This window comes from Panicum virgatum, chromosome 2N (genome assembly GCF_016808335.1).
Source record: "Panicum virgatum strain AP13 chromosome 2N, P.virgatum_v5, whole genome shotgun sequence".
NCBI lineage: Eukaryota > Viridiplantae > Streptophyta > Magnoliopsida > Poales > Poaceae > Panicum > Panicum virgatum.
This window is the reverse complement of record NC_053146.1, coordinates 26,326,454-26,344,227: the sequence shown is the minus strand read 5'-3', so window position 1 is coordinate 26,344,227 and position 17,774 is coordinate 26,326,454. Positions and strand designations below refer to the sequence as shown.

The 17,774-nt window shown below is 43.5% G+C and overlaps 1 long non-coding RNA gene and 1 pseudogene across 1 annotated transcript; one reads left to right on the top strand and one right to left on the bottom strand.

Annotated features, from left to right (window-relative positions):
• Nucleotides 1-10,566: 10,566 nt before the first annotated feature.
• LOC120660140 lies at nucleotides 10,567-15,192 on the top strand (annotated as a pseudogene).
• A 337-nt stretch (nucleotides 15,193-15,529) lies between these two features.
• LOC120660141 lies at nucleotides 15,530-16,085 on the bottom strand. Its single transcript, XR_005669386.1, has 2 exons — nucleotides 15,896-16,085; nucleotides 15,530-15,831 (listed from the first exon to the last, which is right to left on the bottom strand). It is a non-coding gene; the product is annotated as an uncharacterized LOC120660141 (long non-coding RNA).
• Nucleotides 16,086-17,774: the final 1,689 nt, after the last annotated feature.

Below are 17,774 nucleotides of genomic sequence, written 5' to 3'. Positions count from 1 at the left end.
GGTCTTAAATGTTTACTTTATTGGATAACAACTTTTTAGTGAAGGAAAACTATACTTAAGCACTTCACTAATTTCGGGTGCTGTATTGCATATAGAAATAATATTGCTAGACGACGGAATATACGAACTCATCCAGAATCTTGACGGAAGATAATGAAGACCTGAACGTGAACCCGAAGTCCGAGAGTGAACTACATGAAGCCCAATCAACATCACGGAACTAATTGAAGTCCCGAACTTCGATTCGGAAGAATTAAAGCTTATTGACTTTATAAACGTCACTAAAGGCAAGCCCCGATGCATAATCCTATTATTTTAAATTATGCAACTATTATTATTATTTACTTGTGCATTTAAGTTATTGGAGTTGATTGAAAACCTTAGATGCATAATTCTAGATACCTATTGATTGAACACTAGAAATAGAGTTCGACTAGATGCTATGCTAATAGGACCGGTAAAAGTCGAGTGATTGCCTGTCACTCGCAAGCTTATAGGAGTTGATTGTTTACTTTCTGCAATCACTATAAGGACCATGGATGGATTGTGATACAAGTTTCATGGTGGAAATCCGTCTGTGTTGATAAAACTTGATAAGGCCGCAGTGTGTGGTAGTGTTGATTAAGCATTTGAAAGTACTAGCCACATGCCGTAAATATGGTACGTGGCAAGCCTAGTAACTGATCGGCCCGGCAAGTGGACATACCTCCCACTCTCTTTTAGGGATAGGATGAATAAAATGAATAAGATGGAACTGGTAGTGCTACACCATGACTATGAGGGACGAGGTCTGGAGCCCTATAGTCGGGGAAAGATACGGCTATGAGGGATGAGGTCTGGAGCCCTATAGCTGGGGAGAGTGGTCCTGATCCATGAACCGGAATGGGAAGCCAACGGTTGTTTGGGAGTGACTCAACAGTGCTCCAAGCGTGTGTGTTAGGTTTACCTTGCAAGGATTCAAATTCGGTTCGAACTGTTCCGCCGCTCACGGATAATGAGACTGCTTAATCTCTTTGCCACATAGAGTAAGAAGTGGAACAATGATGATACTCAATCTTGTTGGATGCAAATAATTTCTCTACCATGCTTGTATAGATAGGTGCAAACCTAGAATGGTTAATCCAACTAGAATCTGAAAGCTAAAATTTGAAATTAAGGATCTACTCTTTGTTGCTTTTCAGCAAAAGAAACCCCAGAGCCTTTATAAGCCTTGCATGTCTAGCTAAAGGGATGTTATATACCCTTAGTCGGGTCAGCCTTGCTGAGTATTAGTATACTCAATCTTGCTTTTAACATTGTTTTTAGGTAACTCTTGGAATGCTTAGTGAGAATGACATCATGTACGGGCTTCATCATAATGCCATATATCGTCGCTAGATATCGTTTCCTTTTCCGCTGTTTATAAACTCTGAAGAACTTATCTACTTTCAAATTTCTGAGGTTTTTTTTGAATTCTCAAACTTAGTTTATAATAACATTTACTATTTAAGTTCCTATTATAAAAATTGTGGCTAATGTAATCTCTGGACTCACCTTCGAGTGAGGTATGTTGTTTCGATCCGAAATACAGTGGTTTTATCGGGATTTTACCCAACAGACTGTCAGATTTTTCCGTTCGAAGTGCGTGTTAACCATTTTAGTAGTAATAGTGATGGTTAGCGCACTTAAACCGGATTAATTCTGGCGGTTCTGACACACTAAAGCTTTGTGCAAATTGGCTAAATGTTCTTGATGCCCCTTGGATTGTACCACAACATCATCAATGTAAATCTCCATAATGTTGCCGATGATCTCATGGAAAATATAATTCATGGCCCTTTGGTATGTAGCTCCAGCATTTTTCAGCCCAAAGGTCATGACAATCCACTCGAACAAACCAACATGTCATGGGCATCTGAATGCAGTTTTATGGATATCTTCCTCATCCATGAATATCTGATTGTACCTAGCATTACCATCCATAAAACTGATAACTTTGTGCCCCGCAGCAGCATCTACTAGCATATCGGCAACAGGCATCGGGTAACCGTCCATCGGCATAGCTTTGTTGAGATCCCTGAAGTCAATGCATACGCGCAGCTTTCCATTTTTCTTGTACACAGGGACCACATTAGATATCCATTCAGCATATCTGCACTGCCTGATGAACTTTGCTTCTATTAACCTTGTGATCTCGGCCTTTATATCTGGCAAGACTTTAGGATTGCATCTTCTCGCACTCTGCTGAAATGGCCGATACCCAGGTTTAATAGGCAACCGATGTTCAACAATAGATCGATCCAAGCCAGGCATCTCATAATATTCCCAAGCAAAACAATCTTTATATTCTTTTAATAATTTCACCAACTCTTGTTTGTACTCAGGATCTAACTTGGCACTAATAAACGTCGGCCTTGGTGTGTCTCCATCTCCAATGTCTATCTCTTCTAATTCATCAGCCGACGTGAACCCATGCCCCAACTTCCCTTCATCATCAAGGAACTCATCCATTAGGAATGGTTGGAGAAACCGACTGCTTGGATCGGTGGAAGTATGAGAACCATGTTAACAGGTGCAGCCGATGACCCTTGGATCTTGCTGATCATCAGCCCTTGGCTTGACACGCCAATCTTCTGACCTGACTCCCTTCTTCTTGGGAGCTTCCTTTCTTTCTTCCTCCAGCAACTCTGTTTGATGTAGCCTCTGAACTTGCCTCTTCTGCGATCTGGTCAAACCCGCTGGACACCAACGAGGCCGATCAATGTTATCATGAACAGGCTCTCTTTCTGGACCCTGCACATAGGCTGATCATCTGGAACCCGAGCGTTGGCCATATGCTCTAACCGCTCATCAGCAGGAATCCTTCCTCCCACAGGATCACGTAGGATGGTCCTGCCCCCCAGCCGATCACGCACTGAGACTGCATTGAGACCCTGCCCCCCAGCCAATCATGTACAGGGATGCGTCTATCATCACCCCTTTTCTCTGATGATCGGCCCTCGAGGCCTCTGGTCGAATCGTGGCTTCTTGTACGATCGGTCTTTACAGTAGAAACCATTGCACTCCGGACAGTTATCCACTGTCGGCAGAGTCAACCCTTCCTCCCAATAGTACACAAAGAAAGGACATCTCCAATGCCCCTCATTATGTCGTGTAGCTTCTTCTCTGTATTGCCGCCTTTTCTGGTCACGCTGAAACTTGTTCAGCAGCATCTGAGACGTGACCTTCTTCTTTGGTGCCGTAGACCCTTCAGCTTCCTCCTGCGGCTTCTTGCCTTTGGCTTCATCGGCCGATACCTGAGCTTTGGGATCAACAGCTCCAGATTCTTTGGGCGTTTGCGATGTGAGCACCTTTGTCTGCAATGCATTCTTCTTCCCTCCAACATCTACCATGTTAGTAGGAAACGGGTGCCCATCGATCTTCATTGGCTTTTTGGGTGCCTCAAATTTGAGCCTACCCTGCTCGATAGCCGATTGTTTCTGCTGACGGAACACTTTGCACTCATTCATGTCATGAGACGTTGCATTGTGCCACTTGCAGTACTTCATGTTCTTGAGCTCTTGATCTGTGAGGATCTTTTGATACGGCTTTAGCTTGATCTGACCCTCTAACAGCAACAGATCGAAGACCTTGTCAGCTTTTGTGATATCAAACCCATACTTCTCGGGTTCCTTGTTGCCAAACGGGCATGAGATCGACTTCTTGTTATTCTGAACCCATTCAGCCGATCCCACCATCTGGTCATCATCGGAGTCGGAGGAATCTTAGTAATCAGCAAAGTTAACTTTCTTCTGAAAGTTACTCCTCTTTTGCTCGTAAGATTTGATCTCCCCCATCATCCCGTGAGCCATCTGACTAATGCTATCGAACTCTTGGGAAGTATATTTCTCCTTGATGTGTGGCAAAAGTCCATGGAAAGCAACTTCTGCTAGCTGCTGATCAAACAGAACCAAGCTGTAGCACCGGTTCTTGACATCTCTGAACCTTTGGATAAAGGCAGCAACCAATTCATCGTTCCTTTGCCTCAGATTGGTCAAATCGATCAGCTTCATCTCGTACATGCCAGAGTAGAAGAACTGGTGGAACTATTTCTCCAGATTGGCCCATAACAGTATAGAGTTTGCTGGTAGCGTGGTAAACCATGTAAAGGCCGATCCTGAGAGAGACATAGAGAACAAATGCACCTTCAGCGCGTCATTCTGCACTACTTCTCCACACTACATGATGAATCTGTTGACGTGCTCAACTGTGGAGACTTTCCCTTGCCTAGAAAACTTGGTAAAATCTGGTAGCTTGTATTTGTGGGGCAATGGGATTTGATCATACGCAGCAGGATATGGCGTCTTGTACATCAAATTCTGCTGCTTTGGCCTTAAGCCAAACTGATCTCTCATCACTTCAGCAATCTTAGATGTCTAGTCAATTTGTTGACCAGCTGCTGGCGCTGGCTGTGATGGAGGTGAAGCCATAGGCAGAGCTGCCGATGCGGGTTGCGGACTGGGCGTAGCCATTGGCTGAACAGTCGATGCCGATTGCATAGCATGCTAAGTGACTTAACTAGATGGTGGCTGATATAGGACCATCTCATTGCTGGCTCTGGCTTGTGCTGACCCCCGATTAGCTTGCTGCTGTGCCATAGGATGTATGTATGGCACATTCACATGATGGACAGAACTAGTTGTAGGGTCATGGAATATCCAAGTAACTCCATTGCCGTGAGAAAATCTGGACATGAGGACCTTTGTAGGAGACTTGGGTTGTATCAGCATCGCCAGATTTTGTTGATGATATGTCGGCCCAGAAGCCGACATGTTAGTTGGACCGCCACATTGGTTGGACCCATTGACTGCGGTGCTGATGCATTTGGAACCGCTGGCTGTGGAGCCAACGTGCTGTCTTGAGGCTGGGTCGGCTGTGGAGCCGACACGTTTACTTGTTAATTTGACGGCTATGAAGCCGACGAGCTTGCTTGCCCCCTGTAGATGGAATAAAGAATTCTAGAGGCATACAAAGACCAGTAGCAGGGTCCCATCTAGCAGGGAATCCTGTCATGAAGCCTCCCTGCGCATGTGTGGCCATTGGCGTAGAGTTTGTAAACACAGGGATGAACTGAGGCGGCACTGTTACGCCGATCGACTATGTAACTCCAACGTTTCCCTCTGCCTGAGTCTGAAGGTTAACTGGAGGTACTGCAGTAGCCGATCCGGTAGGGGCGAAGATCATCTGACTAGCCTGCTGATAGGCCGGTCCCACAAAACCTTGCAATCCCTCCTCTTGTAGTGTCTTGACCACAGCATTATGAACAGAATTGGCCATGATCGAAGCATGGCTTATAAAAGCCTGACCGACCGCTTGATTCACCATGTGTGCCATTCTGTCCTCTTTCTGCGCCTCAATATAAGATGGGAGAGTAGGAAAATCAAATTTTTTGATCACCTCTCCGCTCCTGTTTATGCTGAAAGATAAAAGTCATTGTTTCTCATAAGCATCAGTAGCTGCCTTGAATTCTGCCTTCCATTCATCCTTCAGCTTGTCCTTGTCGACCAGGATGCAGTTGTCGTCCTCGACGTCGGACATGTTGATTATTCTGGTCCCACCTGGCGTGCCAAAAGATATGTTGCCGCGAAACAATCACACACCAAAGCCTGAGAGCCCCGTACGCCAAGCCCGCACTGCACTTGATTCAAACTAAGGCGTGCCAGTCAATTTGACCTGTAAATTGACAAGAAAACAGCAAACCGTCAAATACGAGAGCGTATCGGCTGGATTTCCGAATAACTCTCACGCGTTGTATCGGCAAGGCTCTGCCGATACAGAAAATGACAACAGATTGGGTATGATAAACGTGTATTAAAAGCAATCTACAAGGAATCGGCAAGAAGCTGCCGATACCGATATGCAACTAGACAGTTAGATCTAAAACCGACACGTGCCAAAAAGATAATGCACAAACTCACGAATGTATGGATCTGAGCAAAGCTAAGCTTATAACCGATCTAATCAGCTTTATAAGATTTAACGTGATAGCAAAACAGCTAACAACTGATTAAACAGATTACTAAATAGGATAAATTGTGAATAGATCTAAACGATAAAACAGCGATGCGCCCGAGATCAAAGCTTAGATAAATTTGATAACTTTTGAATAGATCTGAATGAAGCCACAACGATATGCCCGGAAGCTAAAGCTCAAATTTACTCGGTAAACGAAAACTTACCAGCACACCAAGTCGCTCAAATGTGAGGCGTCCTTGATCAGCTTGAAAAAACTCGCAAAAAAAGAAAAGGGCGAAATCGCCGACGAAAAAGTAAATTGCAAGAAAGAGTAAAGTTTTGTTGGTTGGATGTGTATCAATCTTTTACAATAACCGGGGGCGCATATTTATACCCCACACTAACAAAGACCTAGCCGATCATGACAAATATGATTCTAACTTAAAAAACAAAATCTACTTCTAAATAAATATTCCCAGCCAAACTGAAGCCAAAATATCCGGTCAACTCCGCCCTTCTTCGGTCAATAGGATCTCCATCGGCGATGTACGATTACATCTGCCAAATCCACCGTTCCTGCCCAAATAGAACATTTTCTCCTTCGCAACACTCAACCTTGACACGTGTTAAAATTTGGTGTCAATACATGCCTCCCAATTTCAGAGTAAAAATATCCTTTTACTTTGAAATTAAACCTTGTCATGATTACGCTGCCGAAAGGTCTTCTCATCACTGCCATCTCGCTTCCCGTGCAGACGGTGAGCCAAAATCTCTTCTTTGCCCTTCACCTTTCACATTCCCATCCACACAATCGGAATCCGCCGATTCACCTTCCGTCTTTTTATCCACATGCTCTCCCCAATTAAATCCAGGGGTAAAAGCCGTACCAGCACCCGCGGCCGATTCATCTTCCTCACTTTGGGCTATAAATAACCCCTATTGGCACAGTAATTTCCTCATCGGCCATAGCTTTCTTTGCTTCCTTCTTCTTCCTCCAGCCAAAACCCCCCGTCTCTCTCTCTCTTCTTCCCAGCAAATGGCAAGCAACAAGCACGCCGGCGAGGGTTCCTCTGATGCGCCTCTGCCACTCCGCCCCCGTCACGGGTAGCATTTCCTTCTTTCTTTCACCAATGCTGCATCTTAGATTAGATCTCTGACTGGTTCTTGTTCTCTGTAGGGACATCGACACCGAGCTCCCAACGAACTTCCACACCCTGGATAAGGGCACCCAGGGGTTCATCCGCGACCTCCTCCGTCAAAGGGAAGAGGCCCGCCGCCGGCTCGACGCGGCACAGACCAACGGGGTCGTCATCGGTGGCCAGCTCTCGAAAGCCGACACCAGGGTTGCCAGTAAGCTTCCTTGCCATGGCCCCTCCATCGATCACTTCAGCTCCTTGTTCTAACTCCCTTTTCTTTCAGACCTGGAGTCGCAGGTCCAGACCCTCCTCAACGCAGCCCGAGTCGCCAGACTCGTCAATGTCTCGGGGAGCACCATCGCCGCGCGCCTGCGGAACATCCCCAGCCGCGTCACGGAGGTCGCCGGCCATGGGGCCCATGAGGGTGCTACCAGGGCCATCGTCATGGTGTCGACCATGTCTGGGGCTGACTACCGTCAGTTCCAGCCGGTCTTCCCCGAGTGGGGCGCGGTGCGGGAGGAGTTCGAGGACTTGGTTGATGACCTCAGCATCATCACCGACGCCATCGTCGATGATGTTAGCCTGGAAGGGGTTGTCAGCAACGTCTTCGGCGAGGAGTTGGATTAGGTTGTAGTGATTTAACAGCCTATATGGCTCCTTGTAAATATAATGAATGGGCCTCCTCCCCCTTTTCGTCTTCGTCTCGCTCTGATTTTCTCTGGATTTTCTCGCACTGAACCGCGACTATCGCATGCACCGAACTCATGCGCTTTCATAATCCAAATCAGAGAACTGATCATTAAAACCCCAACAAACAAAGAAAAACACCACGCAATCTTGAACAAAATCCACTTGTACGGGGTGTGTTTTTTGCACTAAGGGCGATACATATTATATCGGCCGCGAAAGCATCTGAAAGCGCTCACGTCACGATCAAATCTTTCTTATTTTTATGCTGAAGGCGACACTTCTCTGTATCGGCTATATTTGAAACTAACCGATCCTTCACGTAATCGGCTATGCATCTACCCAAACACTTGGGTAATATTTCTTCAAATATTTTCCATTAAGTGCTCTAGAAAACTCTTCTCCTTCCAATGTCTCCAAAATATATGCGTTTCTAAGAACACATCTGTTAATCTTATACGGTCCTTCTCATGTTGGGGACCATTTACCAAATTTGGGATCCTTAGTTCCTATCGTTTGGATCAATTTCCATACCAAGTCTCCCTGGTCAAAAGTTTTGACCTTGACTTTTTTGTCATACCATCGGCCCACTCTAGTTTTATTGGCCTCAACATTTATGAGAGTGTGTAGCTGATGACTAGTCAAATCCTCCAACTCATCTTTCATCAGCGCCATGTAATCATCAGCCGTTAATTGATCTTGGAACGTGACACGTCTGGAGCCAAATCCTGTTTCAATGGTGATTTTGACCATCTTTTTTTCTAACTTTGTGATTTTCTCCCAACATTTTTTGAATTGAATCTACCGTTTATCCCTATTTTTTATCTTCCTTCGATGGAACTAGATTAAATGAATAAAGAAAATAAAATTAAAATAAAAAAATGCGTGAGTGGTTCACTGATCAATGGCTTGGGATCCGGTCATGCCTCTCATTGTTCGAAGTGAGGAATTCAACGGTGGCTAGTGAAACCGAGTGTGGAGGGTGAGGGAGATACAAAAATGTCAAGTCTTTTTATGACTTGGGTGCGCAGTGAAACTTATTTTGTACCTAAGGAATTTGGACCATTGCAATTTTTTTGGTTAAGTTTTGCATTGTCAACATGCCTTCTGAGTGGTTTCATTCACCAAAACAAGTTTTCTTTAATGATGAGTAAATTTTGGCGTTCCTATTTTAAAATAGGAGAAAGATGTCATCGGTTATCTTACAAAAGGCCTAAAATAAATAGTCTCAATTTTACTACCTCCAGTGGTTTGTCCCCTAAAGTATCTGGATAGAGAAAGAGATTCTTGGTTTTATACTTCTCTTAACCTCGCTTTTTCATTTGCACTCGTCCGGCTAGCTAACCTTGCCTATCATCGAAGATTTCTAAATTCGTGATATGAGCCACGAAGAAAGTAGCTTATACAAGAAAGGATGACCATTCACAGGTTGAAGGTGGGCACTGATCGTCTAACCCCATATCGTTTTGATTTTTTTTGCGAGCATTGTTTGCTTACGGCTAGTATATTATTTGCTTGTGAATGGTCCAGTGCAGGAGAATCGATTGCATATTCTGACTTAAAATTAAACTTGTATATCAACTATAGGATACATGCTATTTGCCGCCGCGTGCTAGGACTCGGGAAAGCCCAAAAGCAATCGACAAAGAGTTTGCTGAGCTTAGTAAACATGACACGACAACTAAAGTAACGACAAACAACCGGTTTCCGGTAGTGACGATGAAATAAATGAACAAAAAATTATTAGGATGGATAAATGTAAAGTGGAATTTTTTAAGAGGGTAAAGCAGAACAAGTGTTGTCGCATTTTTTTTTCCAATATTCGATAAGATGATGTTCCCTCCATCACAAAATATAGGTACTTCTAGCGTTCAAATTTTGTCTCGTAATATAGCTACTTTTAAGTTCCCAAGTGAATTTGAATTTTTTGGTACGCGAGGTCTAAAATATACCTCCTTACATGCAAATTAATTATGGCATACAGAAATGCATGCTAAGCTAAATAGGAAAACCTTAATTATTCTCTTATTCAGTGCATGGTAACTAAAGAAGGATAATATAGACTTTTACTCTCCATCCCTAATCTGTTTGAAAACTCTAGAAGTAGCTAATGTGATAGAGGGAGTAATCTCCTTGATCGTTTCATATATTCTAGCTAAGCTTTCGGTCCCTTCATGTGCCCAAACTTGTTTAAAATTTTCCCTCTATATGCAATTCTTTATTGAGATGATGGTCTTATTTGGTTTGTAGAATGCTAGAAAATAGTAACACTTTGACCGTTAATTACGGTGTCAAACAAAGTCAGTTTACAAAACCAACTTCAGAACCCTTGCGCTAGGAACCCTGAAGATTCTAATGAGAACTTTGACCGCGTGCTTTGAGGATAGTTACTGTAGTATCACTGTAGCTAATTGTCGATTAATTACCGTCATCCTATTCGTCCTATTCGTCGTGAAAAATTATACACATCCTTGAAAAAGTTTTGCAAATATATTTTATTTGGTCCAATATGCGGAGGCTAGAATTTCCATTATAGGATCGCTAGAATGGGAAAGGTCGATATTGCGGTAGACAATTGAAATTTCTTCTGTATAAAAAATTGAAATACCTTTCTCCAAACAAAACTGAGACGGGAAAGGGAGGGGTGTATCTGGCGAAAGAAATGAGCTAGATTCTTGCCGCCATAGATAACTTTTTCCGAAAGCGGTAAGCGATAGCCCATCATCACATCAACGATGATTACCTTAGCCGCTGTGTGTGTGTTAGCATTAGTGGCTCAATAATCCTCCCTGCACCCACACACCCGGTGGAGCGACCAATCATCGGTGTCCCTCTCCTCTCCCTGCGGTGGATAGCTCGCCTCCGCCGGTTCACACGCTCCGGGACGCCCGTCATGGCCGCCGCTGCCGCCCAATGCGTCCCGCTCCGGGGGTCCCCGCTGGCACCAGCCTCGCCGGAGACGGCTAAGGTTCCTGCCTCCACCCCGACCTCCTCGGCCGCCTCTGCTTCTCCTCCTCTCCGCGCCGCCGTCGCCCCGAGCTCCGGCCGCCGCCAACTGGCGCCGCCGCTCCGGTGCTCCTCTTCGTCGTTGGAGAGCCCGGCACCGCCGAATCTCTGCTTGCTTGTGGAGGTGGAAGGGTGAGGGCCTTAAAAATCCTGCCTTTTTAGTGCTCGGTTTGTTAATTCCCCTTGTTTTTATCCCCAAAGGAGTGTCTTTTCTGCTTCTTGAGGATAGCAGATGCTGAAGCTAGAGCTGTTTCTGCTACTACTTATCTTAAAAGTAGCTTAGATTCTTAGAATTACTGGGCAGATGTAGAACGTGGTTGGAATTGGTGAGGACAACGTGTCCTCAGATATAATTCGTGGAGACAAGTGCCACGAATAAGCGATGTGGTATCTGATTAATTCCGCGAGAATCCTTTCTCCATTATTTCAGTTCTAGCTGAAGCATGCTTCATTGTTGAACAAATACTGTTAAGTTTATTTTCGAGCTTTTGTGGAGTGGTGAATAGTGATACCTTTTCTTGCCATCCTTTGCCTTGCTGATCTCTGAAGAATCACTGTTTCTGATTGAACATTTCTTGTTCTGTTCCTCCAGAGTTCTAGCAGATGTTTACCGTTTCGGCAATCGACAAGCTTTCAATGTAGGTGCGAGATATATAAATATTCTTCTGTGCTTCATGCCCTTATCAAATTCTTTTACTCTTCTGTAGCACTTCATGTTTTCTTCAATACATGCTATGCCATGCTGAGGTTGAAATGCAAAGTAGCAAATTCCGTAGATCAACCAGGCAGGAGTCTAGCGGAATAGAAGTCTAACTGCACAAGTATGCATAGTTCTTGCCTGTCTTGATTTTAATATATCTTAACATTTTATTCCACCAGCATTTCAAAGTCTCGGGTTAGATTGTGCAAATTGGACAGAGCCAATATATGCTGATTTGGTCAGGTGCGTATTGAATTCTCAAGCATCGTCAATCATATGTCCTGTCTTTCCTTTAACATTGAGTTAAATATTGATATTATGGACTGGAGCGTGTTCCCTTGCTATTTTGTTTCGCCTTTGTCTAACCTCTTAGTTTGGACTACACTGGAGGGGGTGTTTCCTTTTCACTTTATGTTGATTATTTTCCTAAAGCTGCTCTGTTTTCTAGGAAAGCTCGGGGTGATGAGGAAAGGATGCTGGTATTGTTCTTTGACAGGGTATGGTCTATTTCTTCCCCTAGTACCCTCCTTTGTCAAGTATGAGTTAGCAAATCTTGCTACAGTACATCTCAAGTCAGCCATTTGCTTAAAGACATTGGAGTGGAAAGCAGAACTAGCAAATTCTTTCAATTTCTGTAGTCTGTAGCCAAATTTCATTAAAATTTTATTCCTTTCTCCCATGCAACAAACTAATTGTTGTGTAACATAGCTTTATGGAGCTGTTTAATTGCTGATGCATTGCATTTTCTGAATTTAACCCCTTCCTCTGACTTAACACAGATTGGCTGGCCTACATCTTTGCCAACTAGTGAGAAAGGATCGTTTATGAAAAGTGTTCTTCGTGAAAAGGTAAGCATTCAAGCATTAATTGGTCATACTTTATGATATATCAGGCCTTGACAGAAGTTTGCTTGAGCTGTTACCTGGCTGGTAGTCTGATAGTGTTTTTTTTATCCTTTTGACCTTTTCCTAATTGCCAGAGTCCTGATTTCACCTAACTTTCCAAGGTTCTCAGTTTCATGTGTGCACATGATCCATGAATGATTTTACTAAGGAATGGGGGTCAACAATTTATCCAGTACAACTGGCTGGCAGTTTTAGCAGTTAGAAAACAAGGTTTTGTATATAACCTGAAAGCAGGGTTTGCTTAATTCCTTTCTATGCACTAGTTTTTCTCCTTGCTTTTATGCACTAGTTCCTGGTACTGATTTCTAATTTGGAATCCGATTTCAACCAATCTGATTAGTCAAGATCTTGAATTTAATTTATATCAAAAATTCAAAATGGACTAGTGGTTCTTCTCTTTCAACCATTTTCATTATAAATATTTTTATATTGACTTCTTTGAGCTGTTCGAGAAAAATTGACTTCTTTGAACATCTTTCTTGTTCTAGTTGAAAGCTTTGGAAGACTTCTCAGCTTCTGATAGGTTACCACTACGTCCTGGAGTCGAAAAGTAAGACTTCAATCTCCTGCTTGCCTCTTTTGTTAGAAGATCTCTCTAGATAGAATGATCTAGGAAATTTTGAATTATTATTGATAGACTTTATTTTGTTTTGAGAATACGCAGGAGAGCTGCGTATCTTTTTCATTAAGAAGAAAAACAGAATAAACATTGTTACAACATGAGGTGCCGAGGCTCTCGCTGGCACATGGTTCAAACTATTGGCTTATGCTAAGGAAAGAACAACTGGAACAGAAGAAGAGTAGTTGTTATCTAGACTAAAACAGCGACTCCTGATGTTGGAACTACAGCATAGCTGAGTTCACTAAGTATAGCTGAGTTCACTAAGTCTTTTTGCTCCATCTTGAGTCCATAACCTGATCTCTTCACCGATATCCCAGACTACTTGAGCGACTGTTGCGTTCTTGCTTTGGAGGATGCAAGCATTCCATTCCTTCTAGATTTTTCAAGCTACCTGCACGCAGGGAGTTGAGGCCCTTACGATGTTGCTTGTGCATACCCTGCCTGAGTTGCAGCCACCAGTCAATTACTTGTAAATTGTAATATGCAGCCTGTATAGACGTATCCAAGGTCTTTCTTTTTTTTCTCATCCTTAAAAACTTTGCAAGAATTACAGGACAATTTTACTCGATCATATGTGGGGCATTTGTTGCTATCTAAAAGAAGGAACATAATTCACAGCATTTCATATAAAAGTTTCTATGTATATTCTGATACTCATGCTGCATGCTTTGATTCCATCAGTGCATGAGCATTTATAAGCAAAGTACCTTGGTCCTTATTTTGAGCTTTTGTTATTTTCTGAACAGCCTTTGTCTCTCTTCAGTACTGTATGCTTGCATGGGATATGAATGACTCTATCTTGATCTTTAAGTTGCCATGTGTCTGATTCTGTGTATGAAATCATTCAAAGGTTCATTGATGATGCACTTAATGAGGGTGTTCCCTGTGGCCATATTGGCTGCATATGGGAGAAATGGAGAAAAGATTTCAAGGTACAGTTTGTATAAGATAAATAACTACTGTCCGCTCTTTTTATCTCTCAAACTAATTGATGGCAATATTGTAACCTGTCAAAATATTTTGTGTTCTCATTTCTTTTCTATTTGACTCTAGATCTATAGTTAAAAAGTTGGGTCCTGAAAGAACATCAAAAATTAAGATTGTTGGAAAAGATGAGGTTGAAGGAAGCTTCTACGGGCAACTTGTTCTTGGTAAAGGTATCACGTCCAGTTTGGATGAACAACTTATCAAGGAAGCCCAAAAGGCTGGTGAGTATTTGCTATTGAAAAAATTGCAGCCTGGTTCATTTTTCGTTTTCAGTTCATGGATCATTTGAAGTTAATTCCAAATGTTCTGTTGCAAACTGCGCAGAGAAGCAGAGGATTGCAGAAGAGGTTGCATCGATCCTAAAGCTTAGCGTTGACATCACGGCGTCTGAAAGGTTATTACTAGCACTTAACTCCCTGGAAGAATATTATCTACATTTGACTGCGTAGAATATTATCTAAATTTCACTGCCCAGTCGCCATTCTCAGCTCTGAGAAGGTAATAGCAGCTCTGCGAGTTGGATCTGAATATGTTGGGTGTGACGTGCAAAACTGCATTCTTGTTGCGGGCAGCCAATCTGGCGTCCTCGCAGCTGAGCGCATTGGCATGCCATGTGTAGTTGTTCGATGCAGGTAAACTGTCTTTGCCTCTCATACATTGGTTATTTCAACCAACAACCATGATTCCGGTGCTTGTTATCTTAGTATCTGTGTCTCCCAGCTTTACTGCCAGAGCAGAATTTCCCTCCGCGAAGGCTGTCATGGATGGATTCGGCGGTACAGACTTAACTGTATCAAAACTACTGAGCAAGAAATGGTCTTAAAAACGCAACAGACTTAACTGTATCAAAACTACTGAGCAAGAAATGGTCGTAAAAATGCATCAACTATCAAAACTAAGGATGGATTTGGGACTGTGATGATTTGGTAATCGACTGAGTGCTGCTGACCGAAGCGCTTTATGTAAACATGAGATGTTGCTGAGGAAAGCTGTGAGAAGCACAAACAGTTATTGTTTTAGCAGTTGAGCAATAATGTAAATGAGCAGTTCGAGTATTCAGTAAACTGTCAAATTTGGTCTGTGATCTTTGGCTTTTACTCCTAGAGTTGAGACAAACAGAAACAAGAACAAAAGGATTGGTGCAAAATCTTAATCTGTCCTGTCCGTTAGTTTCGATTTACAGGCACTTACGTGGTAAATGTTCACATATTATTTGAATTGAATTACTCTAACGTTCGTGACCTCAAGAGATATATTCCCCTCTACACTGTTGTGCTACATTATCAATAGATGTTTGCTGGCCCACTTTCATTGAATGGTGGTGCGCCATGCAGTAGCAAGTAGTTGCATGCCTCAGGTGCTTTATTTGTGTTGTGAAACGGTGCCTGTTGGCGTACGTGTACCCATTCACTATCGATCTCATCAAAGACTTAGCAGTTAGTTTTGTATTAGCAGTTAGGCTTGTCACCAAAGGGACATGTCCTTTGGCGTTTCTCCCGAACAGTCGCGTCCGTACGACGCAACCGTTCACTTGTATATATTCCAAAGAGATCAATGAAAACATCGGTTGTTCCCAAATCTTGTTCATTTACATTCACGCTTTAACACGTTATCAGCACCGCTCTACGAGAACATGTAGAGGAGAACGCACTACTCTCAGTTCTGCGCTCTCGAGAGGGAATCCAGAAGGGGATCGAAGTTGCACTGTCGCCGGAACTCGTCGCCCCGCCTCCTCTGCCTCGTTCATGACGATGGCGAGGCTGACAACCGCTGCTCTGGCCTTCGACAATCCGGCGATACAGCCATGCTCTAGCACTTCTCCAAGATACGACGGTTACGAGAAGGAATACTGGATTAAGGTAACTGCCGTGATTCGTACCTTCCTCATCGTCAATCTGAAATCTTCCCCAACTCCATCGCGCTCACCGGCACCATGCTTGGCGAGCCCCCGCGGCGGCCCTCGCTCGGCCAGGCCCAGGCCCAATCCGCGCCGCGGTCAGCGGCCACGCACTGCGGATGACTGCGCCCCGCGCGGCGCAAGCACAGCCACGCAGCGGCTCCCAGTCAGCCCTGGCTGGCCACGCCCGCGACGAGGCGTCTGGCGGCCTCATGCCCCGGAACCGCGGCAGGGCCTGCGGCCTCGCCGTGGTGGGGCGGTCTGGCTAGGCAGAGGCTCGTGCCCCATGCCCATGGCTGGGCGGCCAGCGGCTACGCCCGCTCCCGGGACCCAAGCCCATGGCCGGTCGGAGACAGCCCCGGCGGCCTCGCTCTCCTAGCGGCGGGTGGCCGGCTGGCACGCGCATGTTGCCGGAGGCAGCCTCGGCGGCCTCGCAGCCCTCAGAGGCTGGCTGCCGGCCGGCTCGCGCCCGCGCCTGGAGCCCGGAGGCAGCCCGCCTGCGGCAGCGATGGCGCTCACGGTCGAAAGACCGAGCGTCGTTTTTCTTTCCCGTGAACTACGTCCGTGGGGGAACGGGAACCAGGGAAGGATAAGATTGTACAGATTTGCATTAAGACCCTTATGTTTTCTGCGAATCATGTAACAATATATACACAAATTAATTATGCATTCTGTTTTATGGTTTAGCCTTGGATTTCTTTTCCCCCGTAAACCATATTACAGACGCTGGAAAGCAAATAACTTTTGCACTGTTATTTCATCCAGTTCTTTGCATAAAATACCATGATGCGTATTATTTACCTTAGTAAATAATATTTTTGAGGCCATGCGTCATCAAAAAATTACATCATAATATGTATTTCTATATTTGAATTTACCATAGTAAACTCATACATTCCAGATCCTATTTTTCTGGATTTCTTTTTAGTATCGTTCAAAGTGTTTGTCCAAATTGGCAAACCCAACGAAATGATACTATTAGCATTACATGTTCAAAGTGTTTGTTCAAATTAACAAATCCAATAAACATGTGTTCTATTATATGTTCAAAGAGTTTGTTCAAATTAGCAAATCCAATAAACATATAATATTTTTATTATGGTATTGTTCAAAGTATTTGTCTCAATATATGGCAAATCCAATAAAAAAATATCATCACAAATAACGACCTCTTCTAACGACCATGATTTTGCAATCTATTTATTATTTTGCAATCACTCTTTATTTTAAGCCCAATTATGCTTTAATTAAAAGCTCTAGGCACTTAAATAATGAATGCAACATTTTATGTGTATCATCACAAAAATAATTGTATAACACGCATGTTCGAAAATCATTTTGTTGGCCACTCCACAAGGTAGCACCATAGTTGCTACTGCGGGATCTATACTAAACAATATTTAGTGACTATCCTCAACGTCCGTACCCAACATCACCACTTAGAACATTTGGTCTACATCTTTTTATAAAAGATGACTACCATTAATTCTGCATCTGTATTGACCACTCTAGCACCATAGTTGCTACTGCAGGATATACACTAAGCAATACTTAGTGACTATCCTCAACGTGCGTACCCAATATGTTTGCGAATTAAACAAGGTCTACATCATTAATGGATGACTACCTTTAGACGTGTTCATACAATTTACATTAACAATTTGGCATCTACTATTAAGATAGATTATGCCCAATTCGAGGTCTACACCTTCATGGTGACTACCTCCATTATATTGTTATGTAAATAAGATACACCATCATTAATACAAGATTTATCTTGTCTTTATTTTGCATCTCATTACAACACACCTCAACATTTTAAGTTTTACTTAAAAATGTTCGATGGTTTGCCTCGTGTTGG